Source organism: Desmodus rotundus, chromosome 5 (assembly GCF_022682495.2).
Source record: "Desmodus rotundus isolate HL8 chromosome 5, HLdesRot8A.1, whole genome shotgun sequence".
Taxonomy (NCBI): domain Eukaryota; kingdom Metazoa; phylum Chordata; class Mammalia; order Chiroptera; family Phyllostomidae; genus Desmodus; species Desmodus rotundus.
Window position 1 is genome coordinate 121,476,148 of NC_071391.1, and position 19,043 is coordinate 121,495,190.

The window sequence follows — 19,043 nt, forward strand, 5'->3', positions numbered from 1 at the left end:
ACCTCCAACCCACCTCCACTCAAACAGCCGTCAGTCTGTTTTTGTACCTACAAGTCTGGTTCAGTTTTGTTATTTTGCTCATTAGACTCCACATGTAAGTGAAATCATATGTTATTTGTCTTTCTCTGACTGGCTTATTTCACTTAGCATAATACTCTCTCCAGGTCAATAACAATATAACTAAATAAATAAATTTTACTTTATTAAAAAAGTCTGGACTGGACATACCAGTTTTGGAGTCACTGGCATTAGATGGTATTCATAGCCGTGAGCCTGGATGAGGTCACCAAGGAAGTCAAAACAGATAGAAGAGAGGAGAGGATCAAGGTCTGAACACAGGGACACTCCTACACTAGGAGGTCAGAGGGCAGAAAAGGAACCAGCACAGCAGACTCTCCGATGAGACACCGTATAAATGCTTTCAGCCATACATCACTGGCCAAAACAAGTCCCCACAGCCACACTTACCCCGAAAGGGAGTCAGAAAGCACACTCCTGTGATTATCCACATCAAAGCGGTCACCAGCCCACGCAGATTCTACTTCCGAGTGCGGCTGACGCCTGAACAGCACGGTGGTGAGGGGCACTGACCCGCCATGCAAAGATCCACGTATAATTTTGACCCCCCCCAAAACTCAGTTGTCCCTCAGTATCAGTGGGGGGGTGCTTCCAAAACCCCCATGTATCAAAATCTGCAGATGTTCAAATCCCTTATGTAAAATGGCGCAGAATAACACATTCAGTCCACCCTCTGCGTCCAGGGATTCAATCAACAGTGGGGCAAAAACAGTATTTTGAAGCCACGTCTGGAAGTCCGCAGATGTAAAACCCGGGGATATGGAGGGCCAACTGTATATTTATTTTTTTAATCTACATGTAAGTGGACCCACACAGTTCAAACCCACATTATCTAAAAATCAACTGTACGTCTCGAGTCAGTCCCTTCCTAGCCACTGCTGCTGTGAGCCGTGAGCTCAGGCCTCTCGGCTTCTCGCCGGCATTCCAACGAAGGCCCCAACACGGTTTCCTGGCCCCTCGCCCATCCAGTCTGCACGCAGCTGCCAGGGGCCACTTCTGAAAGCACGTTCTGAGCCTTTGGTGGAGTCCCACGGATTTCAAGTCAGCATTCCCAGCCCTTAGAGTCGCACAAGGGTTCTCGGTGTCACTGCTGCCCACATCCCGGCCCCTTTCCATCCCTCTCTCACACTCACTCTGCTGAAGCCCTTACAACCCTCTCTCACTGGCGGGGTCTGTGTCCTGGCCCGTGCTATCCCCTTGGACTGAGACACACTTCCACCCTTTCTTCTACTGACTAAATCTAAGTTAGATTCGACTTCAAAAATCAACTCAAGAAATTTTTACTTCAGGAAGCCTTCCCTGACTCCCCCAGTCCGACTCAGGTACATGGTGCCCCCACCCTGCGCACACTTGGGTCAGAGCGCTCTCCAAACTCTGTGTGGCCTCTGTTTACAGAACTGGTTCCTACATGAGATTTTTTAGCCTCTCGAGGTCAAGCGCCAGTACCTAGCCCCGTGCCAGACCTATGAGGCATTCCTTAAATGCCAGTTGCACGGCCCCCTCGGTAGAGGCATGCCAGGCTCTGCGCTGGGCACCGGAGTCTCAAAGACTAATCTCCCGCACTATTCACAGAGACACACGTACAATCTCTGGTACTGTCTCTGGAAGAAAGAGCCAAACCAGTAGGAGAACTAAAGAAAGAAAAAGTAGACAGAATTAGTTTCCAACCAATTAAGTAGGCAAATGCTTGGATTTCCATTCCTTCCCTGACCCCAGCTATGGGAGCCCTTCCTTTGTAATAAATGATGTTTGCCTCTTCCTTTCCCTTTTCTCTCCACTGGAATCCCGTGTTCCCCGTCGTTCACTAAGAATGCTGACAGGCCTCTAGGACAAAGGTAGAAGCATGATTGAGGTTATCCCTCCCAGAAAGCACATCAGTTCCTTAAGATGCTTTATCACAATGAGCAACAAGCTATTTCCAAAAACATTCAGACCCGTGACTGGGGATTAGTGTCCGGGTTGGAGACCATGGTGGGGAGGGAAACAGGGAATTTCGATTTGTTTCTTAGGTCACAAACTTAAGTGGTTCCCTTTTCTAACATGGCGCTAGTGAAGAAGTGCTGTCCACCTGTATGCAGGTAGCAGGTAGCAGGTGACTTCTCCACCATCAGCCACTGGGAGTGCCATGGACAACGAGGAATAGTGAATCCTGCCGACCGTGTCTCGGGCCTGCGGGTCCCTGCCCCTTTAGTCTGACTTCACTACAAACTCATCAGAAAAGAACTGAATTTCTCACAAAGTATCTTTGTATTTATTATGTATAAAATTAAAAACAAAAATAGAATTTTATTTTAATGCTGGTTCTAAGAAATATACCACCACACACAGTACTTCCTATGCTACATGCATTGTAACATCACTGAATAAACAAAGAGGCAAGACAGTAAGGTGGTTATCCAGTTTTCTAGTTCTGGAGGACCATGGACCAGCTGCTTACCTTCTCAGTTTTCCTAACAGTAAAACAGGTTAACAAGAGTGCCGACGCTCCTATCAAACAGTTTCTCAGCCTTGACGTTGTCGATCTTTGGCCTGGAATAATTCTTTGTCCTAGAGGGCCTCCCTGTGCGTTGCAGATGTTTAGTATCATCCAGTAGCAACTCCCCTCCCTGTCATGACAACCAAAACGTCTTTTGCTATTACCAAATGTCTCCGGGGATGGGGTGGGGAGGAGGAATCGTCCTTGGTTGAGAAAGATTGCTGAGGTGAAATAAACAAATCAGTATGTACAAAATGCTAAGGCCTGTTCCTGGCACACAGCAAGCACTCCACAACTTGACCCAGAGGACAACAAAGTCTGGATGGGAGAGAGACCATTTGTTCTGTAACAAAGAGGACTTCACTGTTCTCACAGAGCTCCTAATAAAGTTACACATTTCTGAATCCCCCTCCACCCTCCAAAGGCCTTGGTAACTGGATCCAGGTGGCCTGGATACAGGCACTTACGTTATTTTATCTTCCCCTCATCTCTATTAAATAATACAAGCAATTTGTTAAAAATAGCATTTATTATCTCCCTTGATACTTGAATGCCTGCTTAGCCAAAGACATTCTACACTATTCAGAATGTTTTTATTGGATTTTATGAACAATAAAAATAACCCATCTGGCCTCACTCTTTTTATCTTTATTTAAAGACCATTTTGTTAGAATATCAAAAAATTTGGTTTCCCTACCGCAGAGAGCAGTGTTGCATCTCAGGGACTCTTTGGTGCCCAATACTCTCCTGGTGCTCAGAAGTAGCCCAAGTAGCCATTCCACTGGCAGACAACTCTTGCCATTAGAAAGTTCGTCCTTATCCCAAGCCTGACTCCTGCATCCTCTCTGCATGTCGTTCAGTCGAGTACTAACTGTGCAACTGCCAAGTGTGGGCACCATGGCCCTTAAGCCACACGCAAGTCCTACTGCCTTTCACGACAGGAACCAGAGAAATGAAGATAATGACAACCCTCAGTTCGGTCCTTTCTTCCTCGACTAAAGTTCAGTTCAGTTCAGTTCAGTTTGTGATGCCTCGTAGGTAACGGTGTCCTGGCCCCAACCATCTCCATCCCCCTTCTTCTGAAGATGCCCTTTCTTTTGTCAGCAGACTCTTCAAATGAGGTATCCGCACCGTACACCACACTCTAGGTGTGATGTGACCCTTACAGAAGCCAGCAGGACGACTGCATTGCTCATCTACACCCAGCCTGCAGTGCAGCCTGAAATGGGCCATCCCTTTTAGCAGGCAAGGCTTCCTACACTCTTACACCTTTAAGCAAATTAAGACCTTGGGTCTTTTTCTTACAAATTCTATTCCAGCAAATTTATCCCCATCCTATACACTCACACATCATATTTTGAACCAAAAATGCATAATCTTCCATTATCGCTACCATATTTAATCTTGAACAAGACCCAGAATGATAAGATAGCTTTGAATGCTCCTTCTATAAATCATGGTATCAGCTACTTCTTCGTCCCCTTATTTTTCACCGACAGCTTTGGGTTCTAATTCTTGACTGAATAAATTATTGTCTTTATCTAAGTCATTGAAAGACAAACAATTGCCCATGGGCCAAACCCATTCCATGGCTTGTTTTTGTCAATAAACCTTTGCTGGGTCACAGCCGTGCTCCTTTGCTCACAAGCTGTCCAGGACCGTTCTCCCACAGCAGTGACAAAGCCGAGTGGTTGCGACAGAGATTGTATGTCCATAAACCAAATGTATTCACTACCTGGCCCTTTACAGCAAAAGTTTGCGGAAGCTGAGTGAAAGTCTTGAAGCATATGGACTAGAACCCAGGTGAAGACAGCGTGTAAGGGCCTGCAGGTGAACACAAGTCATTCATCAGCACTTTTAAGAACAGCGATTCACATGATTTTGAATTTGTGTAAAAATGTGATCATTTCTAGGGCCCATGTAGATTTCAAATACACTCTACTTTTTGCATGGCTTCAACCTAATAATCCCATCAAAATTAAAATGGAATTCATTAATTGTTGATTATTTAATTCAAAAATTGTTCTCCCATTGCATAGATAGTTGAAAGGATGGGACTGGGAACAGAACAAGTAAATTTTGAAGGAATGACAGGAGCCTGTAGAGAAAGTTGATTCTCAGAAGCAGCCAGAGGTCCAGAACCAAGAGGGGCCTCTGTAGAGATGTACAGGTTTATTCTGATGGTGGTTAATGCTCCCCACTCATGCCGGCCTGGGTGTGTTGGGGTTTGACATTGCTCTAGAGGCACCAACTTGGAAAATTACCGTGGTAACTACTTGAAATTGTCGGATAGGCCCCCTCACTGCTGCCCCCATAGACAGGTGATGACTTACCAAACCCAACACTGTACTGGAATACAATGCCTGCATGGTAGTAAATTTTCACAGCCTTAAATCCAGGCAACCCGAAGCCGTTTGGCACCCCTTAAACTTTATGCCCTCTTCTCATTTCCAACTGACAGTCCCCACGGCAGGTTCCTAGAGCCTGCGTGCGCAGTCTAGACTGTGCAAGGCAGGCCTGACTTGAAACAAACGGTATTTGCATTCAAACGCACACGTTAACAGAACCCTATTGCTAACAACCATTCAGCTTGATGCATGGAGCCTGAAAATTATCTGAGAGCAGGTCTGGGAGTTACCAGGAAGAGAAAGAATACTGCCAAGGTTAAAGTCATGGGCTTTGGTGTTCGGCAGACCTGGATTGGAATCTTGATATTTTACTGTTATTTGAAGCCTCCAAACCTCAATTTCTTCATCTGCAAAACAGAGATAATAGTAATGCCTCCTCACAGGGCCATAAGCACAAATGACACCAAGTATATAGAGCACGTAGTACCTGGTCCTCAGTAAGTGTTCAGTAGATGCCTATTATGATCGCCATCAGTATCGCCACGATTATATTAACATACATGTCAGAAACATCTGTATTTTCAATGATTTCTAAGAAAATGCCCAAAGCACCCCTTTCTGAACAGCAGCGCTGCAACCCCATGCCCTGCTCACAGGTGGCACGAGGGGTCCACAGCTGTGGGATTTTCCCAAGGCAGAAATACAAGCACTCACGCAGATGTGGAAGGAATGTTTTCAGTTGACTGCCTACCTGGGATACTCTCATAAAAGAAGTCATTATATGACTAAACAAGCAATCGCCTTTGTTTTATTATTTTTCCAAATAAAAATCACCCATGTCGAACCTAAGAGCCTGCTGCCAAGTACTCAAGACCTCCAGTCTTACGGGGTAACCCCTACCTGCAATATTTGTAGTAACACGTGGGTTCAGATGCTTAAAGAAAAAGACCAAAACCCTGTGGCTCAAACGTCATAGAAGTTTATTCCGCTCTTATGGTAACAGTCCAGAGATGCCACGGGACTTGTATGTGGCTTGAAAGTCACACGGCTTGCACACATGGCTCTGCTCCACAAGAGCATCCAGGGACCCAGGCTCCTGCTATGTTGTTCTGCAGTCTCCTGTGGTCCTGGACCAGCAGTGTTGGCATCACCGGAGAACTTGTTAGCAATGCAACTTCTCATGACCCACCCCAAACCTGCTGAATCAGACACTCTGGGGGCAAGGCTCTCAAGTCCGTTTTTTGCCAAGCCTTCTAGGTGCTACTCATTTTATCTATGTGGTCAAAGTGGACTTATGACCACTTCTGTGTTCTAGACCATGGGAAGGAGGAGATGAAAGATAAGTCATGTCCTGTCAATGACGTAAAATGGAAATTGTACACATTGCATATTCTACTCGTCCTCCATTGACGAGATGTATGGTCAGAAGGAAACATTTGGCTGCAGAGCAAACGTAGTCTCTAGAAGGGTAGTCATGTGGCTTGGTGAAACTAGGGGAGTTCACTTCAGGATTACAAAGGGAAGAGGTAGGAACCAGAGGGGGTTCTTCTAGCCCACAAGTGAGGCTGGAAGGGCACCGCCCAAGGTGCTCCAGCTGGGAAGAAGAGGGTGCTCCACAGAAGGTGGTGTGATTCCAGAACCTCAGAAAGAGGACTGAATTAGTACTGGTAAATAAAAATTGCACTGGACACAGTTAAATCGGCCAGGGAGGCTTTATTCAACACTCTTGCAATAGGGTAGAGAGACTGAACAAGAGGAAAGGCGGGTGAGCTGTTAAGCATTGGGGTGAGCTTGTGGAAACATACTGGAAGGAGTTAGGGAGGAGACCGGTCAATGCAATCACGTTCACTAATGATACTTTCGAGAGTTAGACTCGCACCTGCCCACAGAGCCCAGGAGATGGGGGCGCACCCTTTCTTCACGATACAGTTCAAAGAGATGGCTCCCAGTTCCCTGAGAAAGACATTCCTGAGTTATGCAACTGGCAAGAGGCTGGGAGAAGATTTACATCTCAAGGGGCAGAGGAAAAAGTTACAACTGAAGGTTGTCTAAAGGGAGTGCTCTAAGGAAGGTCAGAGGTATAGATGAGGAAGGAGCCCTGTCGTCGGGCTGACACGTTCAGGCAAGCCAAGGGGAACCTGAAGGCCTTCTGCAGCAGCAGGCTCCTTCCAAGTGACAGGGGTCCTCTGCACATGTTGCAGAAAGGGCCAGAAGCCCACGTCTGCCGCCCTGTCTCTGTCCCCACCGCCGCACTTCAGACCTGATTCCCCTTTCATTGTGGAAATGCCCACGTTTATGTCAAAAGTGATTTCTCGTTCCCTTCAGTTTTGGCATGCTCTCCTCTCCTTTGGCACCTAAACTGTTAGGGTTGTGAAAAATCACTTCATTTAACGAGACAGAATTGAATAGCAAGGCTTTCTTAATCAGTTCTCCACACTGCATCAACTTAGCTGACTTTGCATTTTTTAAAAGCTGCCCAGCTTCCTGTAGATGCAAGATAGCAACCATTTAGCGTGGCTGTGGCTAGTAGGCATTCTCCTGCATAATTCTGGGCAACTTTTACCTGTACTGAATAGCGTCGGTACAGTTCTGCTCAGAGACAAGATTCTCTGATGGGAGACCACTGGTGAAAAAGATTCTGAAACACTGTCAATAGCAGTTCATGCAGAAACAAGAAATTCTATTTCAAGGGAATTAGTATGACTATAGTTTTCAGAGCTGGACTATAAGCAGTGCCTATCTCTAACTCCGGATAAAAAAACAAGTCATTCATTTAAGCCTCTTCAAGGAAGACTTGTCAGAGCTCACTTCCCATCCCTTCTGCTGGATGTGAAGGAGTCCTTCCCCACTCCACTGCCATCAAATCATCTATTTCCTTTTCGTTATAAAGCTCCGCATTTACATCATGGCAATAGATGGGTTTAAAGCCCGAAGTCTAAAGCTGCTTCTCCACCCCACCTGCCACGTGGCAATGGCCATTCTGGTTCATCCCACAGTAAGTTAATGCTGCAATTAGCATAAAAACTGACCCTTCTGTGTCTCAGGAAACACCATCCAGACACCTGAAAACTTGGGCCCGGGGAGTCCCTGAGATGGTCCCTTCGGGTGAGTTCTAGGACCCCGCCCCAGGAAGCTTGTTAGATTTGTTGGCCAATTTACGCAGGATATGAACCAAGTGGAGAGGCAATTCCCACGTCATGGATTGGAACAGAGCAAGGTGTCCTAACTACACAGGTGTGATCTGGGAGGTGGGTCAGACAGCCCCTTTCTCCTCCTGAGGAAAGCCGTGTGGGACCATAAATAACCTTCCACAGGGAGAAGAAGGAAGCAGCTGTCACTCATTGTGCAGCACACAGCCAGAGCCAAGGGAGCTTCTGGCCTCATCGGATGGAGCCGAGTCTAGTCGGGGGGGGGGGGGGGGGGGGGGCGGAGAACAAGTCCATCAACCTGCAAGGCTGAGGATCTGCCCTTAAGACCTGTGCTGCCTGCCATGGAGCTACTGCTGAGGCCAGCGTCACGTTTCAGGAACGGGTTTTCTCGACTCAAACAGATAAGCTGTTACACTTGAGCTTTATTTTATTTTATTTTTTAATATCATTAAGGTTTGTTGTTTTTATAAAACACCATTCAACTCATATCCACGTGTGCCTACTGCTTTTCAATCAAGCCTCAGAGAGTGTTATAAAAATCAAATAATAGATCTTATTTTTAAGTAACTGCTTTTAAATACTTATATGAAAGTATATTCTCAAATGGTCCCCCAATAAATTCAATAATTTTTTAATATTAAAAATAAATAAAATGTTCCAATGAAATATCAGGCATTGCTATGCAAAACCGAGAGTGGGACATTTAAAGAGGGACAAAGCCCCCACCCACCACCCACCCATGGTATCCTCAAGTACATTGCTTGAAGCACCACATGCCTGGGTTAGGGAGAAGTCCAGCCTCTCCTCACCACCACCTTCATGGAGCCACAAACCACACCACTGAAATAATAACCAACATAAAACCATGAAATGGAAGGTACTTACCCCAGGAACCCACGGACAAGGAGTGGTTTCAATTCACATTCAACTTGGTTCCGAGCTTTCTGGAAAACAAGGCAAAAAGGAAGGCGTCATGAGCTTCCTGGTTAGTGTTCTCACAGTCTAAGCTCTAGCGGGGTCCAAATTTTCATCTTTCTGGTTTTATAGAAAAAGAAACCCAAGCACAGAGAACATAGGAGTTCTGCACAAGCTTACAGACCTAGGTTGAGCCTAAACTTGAACCCCAGTTGAGTAAGCCTTGCTGAATTCCTGTACCATTTTGCACGCCGTGTTTCCCTCCCACGCTCCAATATAGCTCTTCCCTCCACCGGAACAGAGCCAAGGCCCACGGTGACCAGTGAAGGCTTTGGCAACCACAGGATTCATACTTAAGAATCCCCGGGTCACTGAGCTGGAGTTTGCATCTGATCATGCGTGTACACATGTACTCCCAGGAGGCACAGAATGGCGCTCTTCCACTAATGAGCTGTGTGAACTTGGCAAAGAGTGATAGAGAAGGAAACGAACACCTGTGACCGGGCCAGCTGAGCTAGGAGCATTTGCATATGTTCACCTTATTTAGCACACCTGAACAGCTTGCAAGATGAGGGGGTTGCGGCTCAGAAGAGAGCTGAATAGCTTGGCCAAGGTTGGCAACTGTTAAGTCACAAGATTAAAATTTAAAATCCAAGTCTGTGCAACTCCAAAGCACAGGCCCTTCCCATAAAACAATATTGATGTCAAGCCCTACACTGTCTTTCTTCATGTACAAGATGAGGAGTTGCACGGATGTTTACTAAAAAAGACATGCATGTACATGTGCATGTACATATGTGTATACATGCATAGAAAGGATCTTAAAGAAATATTCCAAATGGTTAACAGGGGGTTTTCTCTGGGGTGAGGAATGAGCATAGCAGAGGAAGAGTGAGGAGGAGGGGAAGAAGAACATATATAAAACTTGAATCCTTTATTGTTAAAATGTATTTATGTAACACTTGTGCAATTAAAATAAAACAAAATAAAGTGGAAGGGATTGAACCAGATAATTCCATTAAGCCTCTTCCAGCTATTCCATTGTATATTTCTCTTACTAAGTAAGCAGCAGGTACAGCAGAATCCTGCACACCCATTTCACCTGAAAAATGCAGGTTGGTTTTACTAATACTAGAGCAATTGCGCCATCCAGTGGCCACACTAAAAATTACATCATGTGTCCACCATTCGGCCTTGGGGATTGGGGGAATGGTTTAATTTTTATTTAGCAATGACAAGTAATTAATTTAACTTGATAAAAGTAATCTTATCCATTGTAAAATTTATTATTCCACAAGTCAACCAAATCTGTCTTCTATATCATTCCCATGCTGACATATTTTATTCTCTTAGGTTGAGAGAATCACACAGTGTCACAGCCAGAAAGAAACATAGGCACCCATGGAAGCTGCCCTCACCATTTCAGGCAGGAGGAACTCTGCCTCTGGACTGAGGACCTGTCTTTTCATCAACAATGCCATTCACCCCCAGCACCACCTCGAGTTAGCTACCAAAGGAACACCAGGAAGAAATCTCCTAGAAAGATCCCGCCCACAGGCTCTGATGGTTGGGTAAGAGGCAAGTCAAATCCAGCACTTAAGGCCACAATCTTCAATTCGCATGCTCAGAATTACTTGGAAGTATGGTGCCATCAAACTCCCCATAAAACTCTCAAAGTGTAAACTGAGGCCACGCCTGCAATAAGCTCCTTGCTTTCAAACATTCCTCAGGAGGTCCATCCTGTGCCTGTGGGTGTTTTTACAAGCTGCATTATGGATTCACGGGACGCCAGCGAGCCATCACAGTCAGCAGAAATTCTGAACTTGAAACATGCGTGAAGCCATGCCCCTTGTGGCTCGGTGGGTTGGGCGTCATCCCAAAGGGCAAAAGGTCGTCAGCTGGATTCCTGGTCAGGACACATGCCTGGGTTGCAGGCCTGGTCCCGGGTTGGGGTGCATGCAAGAGGCAACTGATCGATGTTTCTCTCACACATCAATGTTTTCTCCCTCTCTTTCTCCCTCCCTCCCTCTCCCTCTAAAACATAAATAAATAAGATCTTTTTTTAAATATTTTTTAAAATACATGGAAAAGTGCTGTTCCAAAAAAGAGTGATATATTGCATTATCTAACCTGTATCCCTCTCATTTCCAAAGAACTCATGAAAAGGGGGACTTTCAAACACTACTGGTGGAAATGTGCATCGTTAGAGCATCTCTCAAAAGCAATCTGACATCTGCCCTGACCAGTGTGACTCAGCTGTTTGGAGCATCTTCTCATAACCGAAGTGTTCATTCCCCAGTCTGGGCACGTACAATTCCCAGTCCAGATGCATACAGGAAGCAACCAATACATGTTTCTCTCTCTCCCTTCCCCTCTAAAAAGCAATGGAAAAATGTCTTCAGCTGAGGATTAAAAAAATTTTTTTTCAACAATCTGACATCTTTCAGATCTTTCAGATGTCATAAAATCCTTCATAAGAATATGTCTATAAGAATGTTTCTCGTGGCATTGTTCCTAGTGGGGACAGGGAGGGAGAGGGAGAGAGAATGTCCATAGATAAGGAGGTGGTTGCATAAATTATGGTACTTTGGTGCCATGGAACTTTATGCCACTGCTAAGAGTGAATTTGAACTATAGAAAATAATTTGAATAAATTTCCGTGGGGTACTACTGAGTGGGGGGAGAAAAGCTAGATTGCAGAGCAAATTCTGATCTAATAAAATAAACAAAGATCAAAAGTCCTTGTATAAATACAAACATATGTATATGTTTATTTTGCACATATGCTTATACACCATTTGTAAGCATGAGAAATAGAGGGATGCATGCCAGATAAGTTAAAGAGGTCGATAGGGCAAATATATACATTAATTTCCCACTAAGTTATCTTGGGAGAAAATGTTAATTTCTAGAAAGTTCCAAACAAGGCTAAAAGTCCCCGAGTGACCGGCCTGTCTGGAACACCCGTAACAGCGCCCTGTCGGAGCTCCTGTGGCGTGCGTTAGCCTCTGCTTGGAGGAGGAGGAGCAGAATACAGTGTTTCTCACAAACACTCTTACAAACACACGCACGCGCACACACACACACACGTGGCAGTAGCTATGCGAGCAGAGCACTAAGCCTTGGTTTATCCAGCCAGGAAATGGAAGTAGTAATTCACCAATCCCATAAAGTCATTTTAAGGGTTAATTAAATAAGACCACACCTTTAATGAGATTAGCACAGGTGACCAGCATGCAGTCAGCCCTCAGTAAATGAGGGGAGAGAAGGGGGGTTGCTACTGTTCACTATTGCTAAATTAAGACCGATGAATGGCTGGTCTGGGCACCGTGAGGCTCCAGCTCAGGCGTGTCAGGCAGGGGCCAGACAACCGGCTGGCTCCCCAGTCGTGCAAGGGAGTCCTTCATTAAGTGGGAGGCTGAGTCGCGTGGACTCTGATGCCTCCTCTAACTCTATGCTCTGTGACTCTGCTTCTCCATGATTTAGCACACGCATAGGGTCAGCAAGGCCTCGGGTTCTCCCATCCTACCCCGCCCCCGCTGCATCTGTCGCAACAATGAAGCTGCCCCTCAAACTAAAGCAAGAATACATGGTGAAGTCCAAGACCTGGGCAGAGGGAAGGAGGGGAGCAATGTAGCTATAGCCAGTCCCTTTATTTTTATCACCTATTTCAATGCCTGATTTTTACTTAATAAATGTTTCTTGAATGAAGTATTTCTTGGCATGCTTGCTTTCTTTGTTCTCAATTTAATAAAAACATTGCCTTTTCCTTGCCTGTTAGGAACAGTGAGGCCAGGCATCACCAGAGCGCCTCTCCTCCCTCCCCAAGGGATGTGTGATTCCAAATCAGGTTCTCATTAAAACTAAAGTCCTCTCTTACTAACCCATGTTGGATTCTCTGTCACACAGGGGCTCTTAACCTTTCCACGCTGGGATGTCTGTGTCTAGAGTGAGGTCTATAAATGCACGGTTAAAATACACTGTAACACAAGGAAATCAATAATACTGAAATACAGTTCTATCCATGATCCCCACAGCTCCACTAATGCCAAGTAAGAACCTGTGAGGAGTGACCCAGCAAAGGGTGCACTTAACAAAGACGCAGATTGAGACCGAGGGCTGACCACTGAATTGCCCGTGGTCCCCAACTCCCCACTTCTGCAAGCCGGTCATTGTCAGCTCCACACCCTCCTCTGACCCCGGGAGGACAGCTTCCTTGAGTTAGCCACCTCTTCCCTACTTCTCCATTCTCTGCTGTTCTGTTTGTCACCCTGGACAACAGACAGAACAGATGTTACTAGGGTCATCATCACGGTGAAATGCAGAGCAGTGACTTTGAAGTGAGCCAGCACAGATTCTGAACTCCACTCCTGGCCTGGGGTAAGTCACCGAGTGCTTCTTCCTCTGAGGCACAGGACAAGCTCACAGGAGCGGTATAAGTGAAGTGTCTGGCACTGAGCCTAGCAGGTGCTGAGTGCTCCATAAACGCTGATTGCCTTCCCTTGTACAGGTAATGTTCTGGTTACTTCCGCTCTCCACCCATCCTCATCTGACTCGGCAGCAGGAGGATGACAAGTATGGACCACATCAACACATCCTTTACCCTTGGCCTTCAGGGAGACCCAGACATTGAGAAGCACCCATTGGGTATTGGAAGGAAAAAGAAAGTAAAATCAGGTTCAAAAAATCCTCTAGCTCCCTCTTTAGTAGGTCAGCTGAAAGGGGTGCTCACCTCTAACAAAGGCAGCCCTGTCCATAAAGCTACTTTGGACTTCCATAACCAGTCACTCCCTTGTCCTCAGGCCAAGGGATAGTATGGCTCCTAGGCTCCTAACCCTGGAGTGATTCACCACCCCTTGTTTGCTTCCCTTCATCCTGCCCATACCGTTATAAACAGTCCTTTTACAAAAGTCTCCCGATTACCCCACTGGTGTGACATCTGTTCCCACTGGAACCCTGAGGGACACAGACAGTAGCTGACAGAGTGAGAAGGCACCTGGAGCAGTCTGTGAGGCATGTGTCACATCGTTCAGACACAGTCATGTACACACACACATGCACGCTAGGTATTTGTTGTACTGAACATGCCTAGGGTGAATCATTCATCCATGTCCTTGTCCTGGAAGGACTGGCCCTTTTTATACTTGAATACAGAGGAAGGACACAGACAGACACTGAGAGGTGAAGCTAACTTAAAGTCTTTACGGTTGCTTACAGCAGCGTATGAAGACCAGGGGAGGAAGTGCAGAATTAGAAGCTAGATTTCCCCAACTGTATCTTCATTTTATAGATTTGACTTTGGAATCATGGAAACATTTTATATAATTATAAAACAAATTAAATGTTAAAACAAAGCTAAGATTCAAAAGCAAAATAAACCAAATGGAAATATGTAGTGGCTTGATGACATCACCACCCAGGGAGGAACTGCTTCCAAAAACTTGAAAACACTGTCATTTGACAGTTCCCTTCTCAGTGGGACATAACTGAGGGCAGTGGTTCTCCACAAGTGACAGTGGCGGCCCCAGGAGACATCAGACAATCATTTCTGGTCATCACAGTGGGTGAGACCCGCTGCTGGTATCTGATAAACGCAGACCAGAAATGCCGCTAAACCTTCTACGCTGCACAGGATGGCTCTTCCCAGCAAAAAAAATGGCCAGGTCCAGACGTCAGTATCGCCCTCACAGAGAAACCCTGTTTAGGACAGGGATCAGCAAACTTTTTCTTAGGCAAACAGTAAGTATTTTAGGTTTGGGAGCTATCCAGTCTCTCTTCCAACAGCTCAACTCCACTGATGTGGTGAGAAAGTAGCCAGAGACAGTATGAAAACGAATGAACGGGGCTGTGTTCCAATAAAACTTTATTGGAAAAACATGTAGTCAATTCATACTCATAATTTGCTGACCCCTACATTAGCATAAAATGGAACTGAAAGATGCTTAATCGGAATTTAGTAATTATATCACTGGTTATAGTTTGGGTATTTGTGTTGTGAGACAATGCAAATGAGTAATTATATTGGAATCATTGGGAACTAGAATTTTCTGTATATTAGCAACAAAGAATTAGAAAAAACATTTTAAATGTAGAAAGCAGCAACAATATCATATAGCTTGGAACATATCTAGTAAACTATGTGTAAGACCTCTACACTGAAAACTGTAAGACATTTCTGAGACCTAGATAAACGAAGAAGTATGGGAGGTCCTGGAGTGAAGGGTTCAATATTGCTAAGACGTACAGTCTCCCGAAATTGGTACATAAATTAAACGTTACATGTAAAAATGCAAACAAGTTATTATGAGGACATACATGATGTGATTCCAAAATTTACAAGGAAAGTAAAAAGTTCTAGAATAGTCCAATGGTCTTGAAAAAGAAAAATAAAGTTGAAGGCTTTACCCTACATGGTTTCTAGACTTTCTATAAAGCCACGGTAATTAACATGACAAGGATAGGGACAGGCGAACAGATAAACGAGGCAGAATAGGGTGTAGAGAGACAGACACACACACAGAGCCGGTTCAACAGGTCGATTGGTACCAGGTCAATTTACAGGATGAAAAGAATCTTTTTTACAAATGTTGCTGGAACAAATATAATAGATACCTAGATGAGGGGAGGGGCGGGGGGGGGGGAAGAACCTTAACCCAACCTCACTCCAAACACAATTAACTCCAGGTAGATCGCAGACCAAAAAGCAAAGCATAAAACTCTAGTACTTCTAGAAGAAACCATAGAAAAACACCTTTACGATTTCAGGGATGGCAAAGTCTTCGTGAACCAGACACAAAAATCACATGCCGTGAAAGAGAGAATTGGATAGATACGACCTCATCAAAATTAAATATTTCTGTTCTTCAAAAAATACCACCAAGAAAAAGAAGGCAAGTCACTAACAGGGAAAAACTATTTTCAGTACATACATGTGCCCAAAAAACAAAAACAAAAAACTGTATTCAGTATACGTAAATAACTTCTACAAACCAACCACGGAAAGATGAAAATCCCAACTAAAAAGGTGGAAAATAAATGCAGACACTTGTAACCAGACATAAAGACAAAGGCCAGTCAGCACACGAAAGGTAGTCAACACTGTCAGACATCAGGGAAGTGAGAACTAAAACCACGATATCGCTTCATTCCAGCTAGAATGACAGAAACTGAAAAGACTGGCGAGACCACACGCTGGGAAGCATGCCGGGCCACCAGAGCCCTGGTGCCGACCGGTGTGTGAATGATGCACCTGCCCCGGCCGGGCCGCGAGCTGACAACCGGGTCTAAGAGAAGCACGCACGCACAGTCGTCACTCTCTCCACTTTCGTGTGTGTGCAGAAGGTTTGATAACAGAAACTTTAAAAGAAAAGAAAGTGCAACTCCATCACCAGGGAAATGACCCTGATTCTCAGAGAAAAGACACACTTTCCCCAGCCCCAACAGTTAATACCCAACAGTAATGCTGATTGTTTCAAGCTCAGGCTGCACATTAGAGACTTTTTAAAACTATCAGTCATAGGCCCTATTCTGAACTGGTTAAGTCTGAATGTTCAGAGGTACGGCCCACGTGCAGTATTCTTCTAAACTCTCCAGGAGATTCCAATGTCCAGCCATTGACTCCTGTTTGCTTTTCGTGCCCTCTTTGGATGTTGTAACAAGCAGGAACCTGACAAGAAAGAGAACTCACCCCGTATGAGACTATCTGCAGAAATCTGGGCACGATTAAGAGGCGGAACACACTCATCAGGAAGCCATTAACAGCCCTGCAGACGTAGAATAGTGTTACTGGAACCCAGTGAGGGCCAAGGTTGTGCGAGAGCCAAGGTCACAGACGTGACTCATGCAGGAGGGAACACTGGCGTCCCTCTCCTCCCACCTTCCAGGCTGGCAGGGATGTACTCTCCGGGTGGGGGGCAGGGGGGAACACTGAGGGGAGAAGGAGCTGGCAGAGTGTGCAAAGAGGGTGGGCAGAGGACAGCCAGCGCATGCACCAACCGCAGAGATGCCAGCAACCCCAGTTCCCCACCTCGGCCTGGCCTGTCCACCCAACCCCTGACTGCCCCTCTTCCTCCTCGTCCCTGGTGATGGAGGAACAACTGAACCACTTCCTTGAACCCACCGATGCGGGAGAGGTCAGAGGACAATCTCAGGGAGGGCCTTGCAGTTCTGCAGAAACTATGCCTCAGTCACAAAGAATTTAAACCGCCAATCTACAGGAACTGTGGAACCCTGTTACATCACCAGCAGACAATTAGCTTCCGATTTTCCTTTCCTGGCTGCTCTTAATAATAACTAGTCAATCAATCAATTAATTAATTACAGAGACTGCAAAGCATTGTTTACGAAGACTGTATCTTAAAATGCTATGTGAAATCTCATTTTTTGATGTGGAAAGATGTAGGGACATCACTTAGACCGTTCCCCTCGTTTTACAAACAGGGGGACTGAGGCCAGAGTGATGTGATTTGCTTAAAGTCACCCATCTGGCTGGGAGCAGAGTCTAAACACTGTGACCCACAGCCCAGGGTTCTTCTCACTACACCGCACAGCCCCTCAAAAGTGGAACATTAGACCCCCAGGGTAGCAAGCTCATGTAAAGCCCTGCCACTTACATTTCACCCTTCATCTCCAGATGTGACTGCCCAAACCTATGTCATGGCAACTTCTTGATCTATCGCAGAGGGCAGGGTTTTTAAAGCTGAGAAAGGAAATGAAAGCCAACTGGCTTCTGTCTGGCTCCCCAGGGAGCGCCTGATCCAGAAGGCAGGTGCTGAGTGGGCCACCTGAGGCTGTGCCAAGTTGTCCCAGGGAGGTGTACATGAGAAGGGAGCAGGCTTCATTAGCTTCCTGATAAAAATCTAGTCAGCTACCAAAACCATTGTTTCTGGCGTTCACCCTGCCTGTCGGCCTGGGAGCTGGCATCTCAGATGCTGGCTGGGTTGCTGCAGGGTGCAGGCTTGGGCAAGGGCCCTTCCCTGGTGAAGTAGGAAGTGGAGGGTGGAGAGACACAGGTGGTAGGAGACACTGAGGCAGTAGCACCCAGGGCCCAGAGCCAGGGAGGGGGCCCAGGGAGCACCCATGCTCAGGACGGAAGGCAGGCGGCAACAGGGCAGTGGTTGAGGGGAGCTCCTCTAAAATAGACTCGGCTCTTGTGAGCCTGGGATACTTCAGTGAAGGTCCAACCAAGGATGAGGAGACATCGACGGCTGACTCTCATAGTTCCTGACAGCTCAGAACCACACCCTGGAGAGGGCAGCAGAGCACAGCTCCTCCAGCCCACCGCCCACAGCGCTGTCACTCACAGCCCCTCACAGCGCCACAAGATCTGGAATGGGATTGTAATTGTCTGTTTACTGGTTTATTACCTGTCTCCCCCGCATGACTAAGTTCCTTGAGGCCAGGAATTGTTGGGCCCAGTGCCCAGGATAGCACCTTACGCCTCAAAAAGCTACCTGCTGGCGTGGTTAAATAAATGGACGACTCTGAAACATCTTTGTTCCTAAAGAGGGGCAAGCCACTTGAAACGGTGAACAAACTGGCCCTTGTGAGAAGGACCGATTACAGAATATCCCGCATCTCCATTCGCCTGGCAGACTGGAGCCCCGCTCCACCCTGTGAGACTATAACATTCGTATAGACTTTATGGATGTTAAAGCACTTCGTATCTATTATTTGATTCTCAGACATATCCCCTTAGTTTTTAAATCACTACTTATTTTAAAAAATAGAGTAGCCATACCTTTAAGGAGGTACATGGCTTCTAAAATAATTTCATTGATAAGTACAAACTATTTATTCTACCTCCAAATACAGTGCTCTTCCTTCCGCCCCTATCGTAATCAGAGTCCTAGCTCTGAGCTTACACACCAGGGACAGGCACTAATGTTCCATTTTTTTGCAGGAAAAAACAGGGGTCCTGAGGAAATACTGGCTGTGCTAGTCCAAGTGAGACCTATAGCAAGAGCCAAAACACCTCACAGGACTTAAAAGGAGAAGATGGGTAAAGAGGTATATACTCTGCCTCTGGTAGAGAAAAGAGAAAGCAGACAGGAAGACAAGGAGTGTCTCCGGCCCTGT

The 19,043-nt window shown here is 45.9% G+C and overlaps 1 long non-coding RNA gene across 2 annotated transcripts in view; it reads right to left on the minus strand.

The window, feature by feature from the left end:
• LOC123478956 (uncharacterized) overlaps positions 1-9,228 on the minus strand; it is a 554,890-nt gene extending 545,662 nt beyond the window's left edge. Inside the window, exons 1-2 of one of the 2 annotated variants that reach the window (XR_008427024.1) lie at positions 9,151-9,228; positions 8,937-8,995 (exon numbers count right to left, since the gene is read on the minus strand). This is a non-coding gene — a long non-coding RNA (uncharacterized lncRNA). Of the gene's footprint in view, positions 1-2,515; positions 2,633-8,936; positions 8,996-9,150 lie in introns of those variants that run through there. The other variant, XR_006654396.2, reaches the window with a different exon arrangement.
• Positions 9,229-19,043: the final 9,815 nt, after the last annotated feature.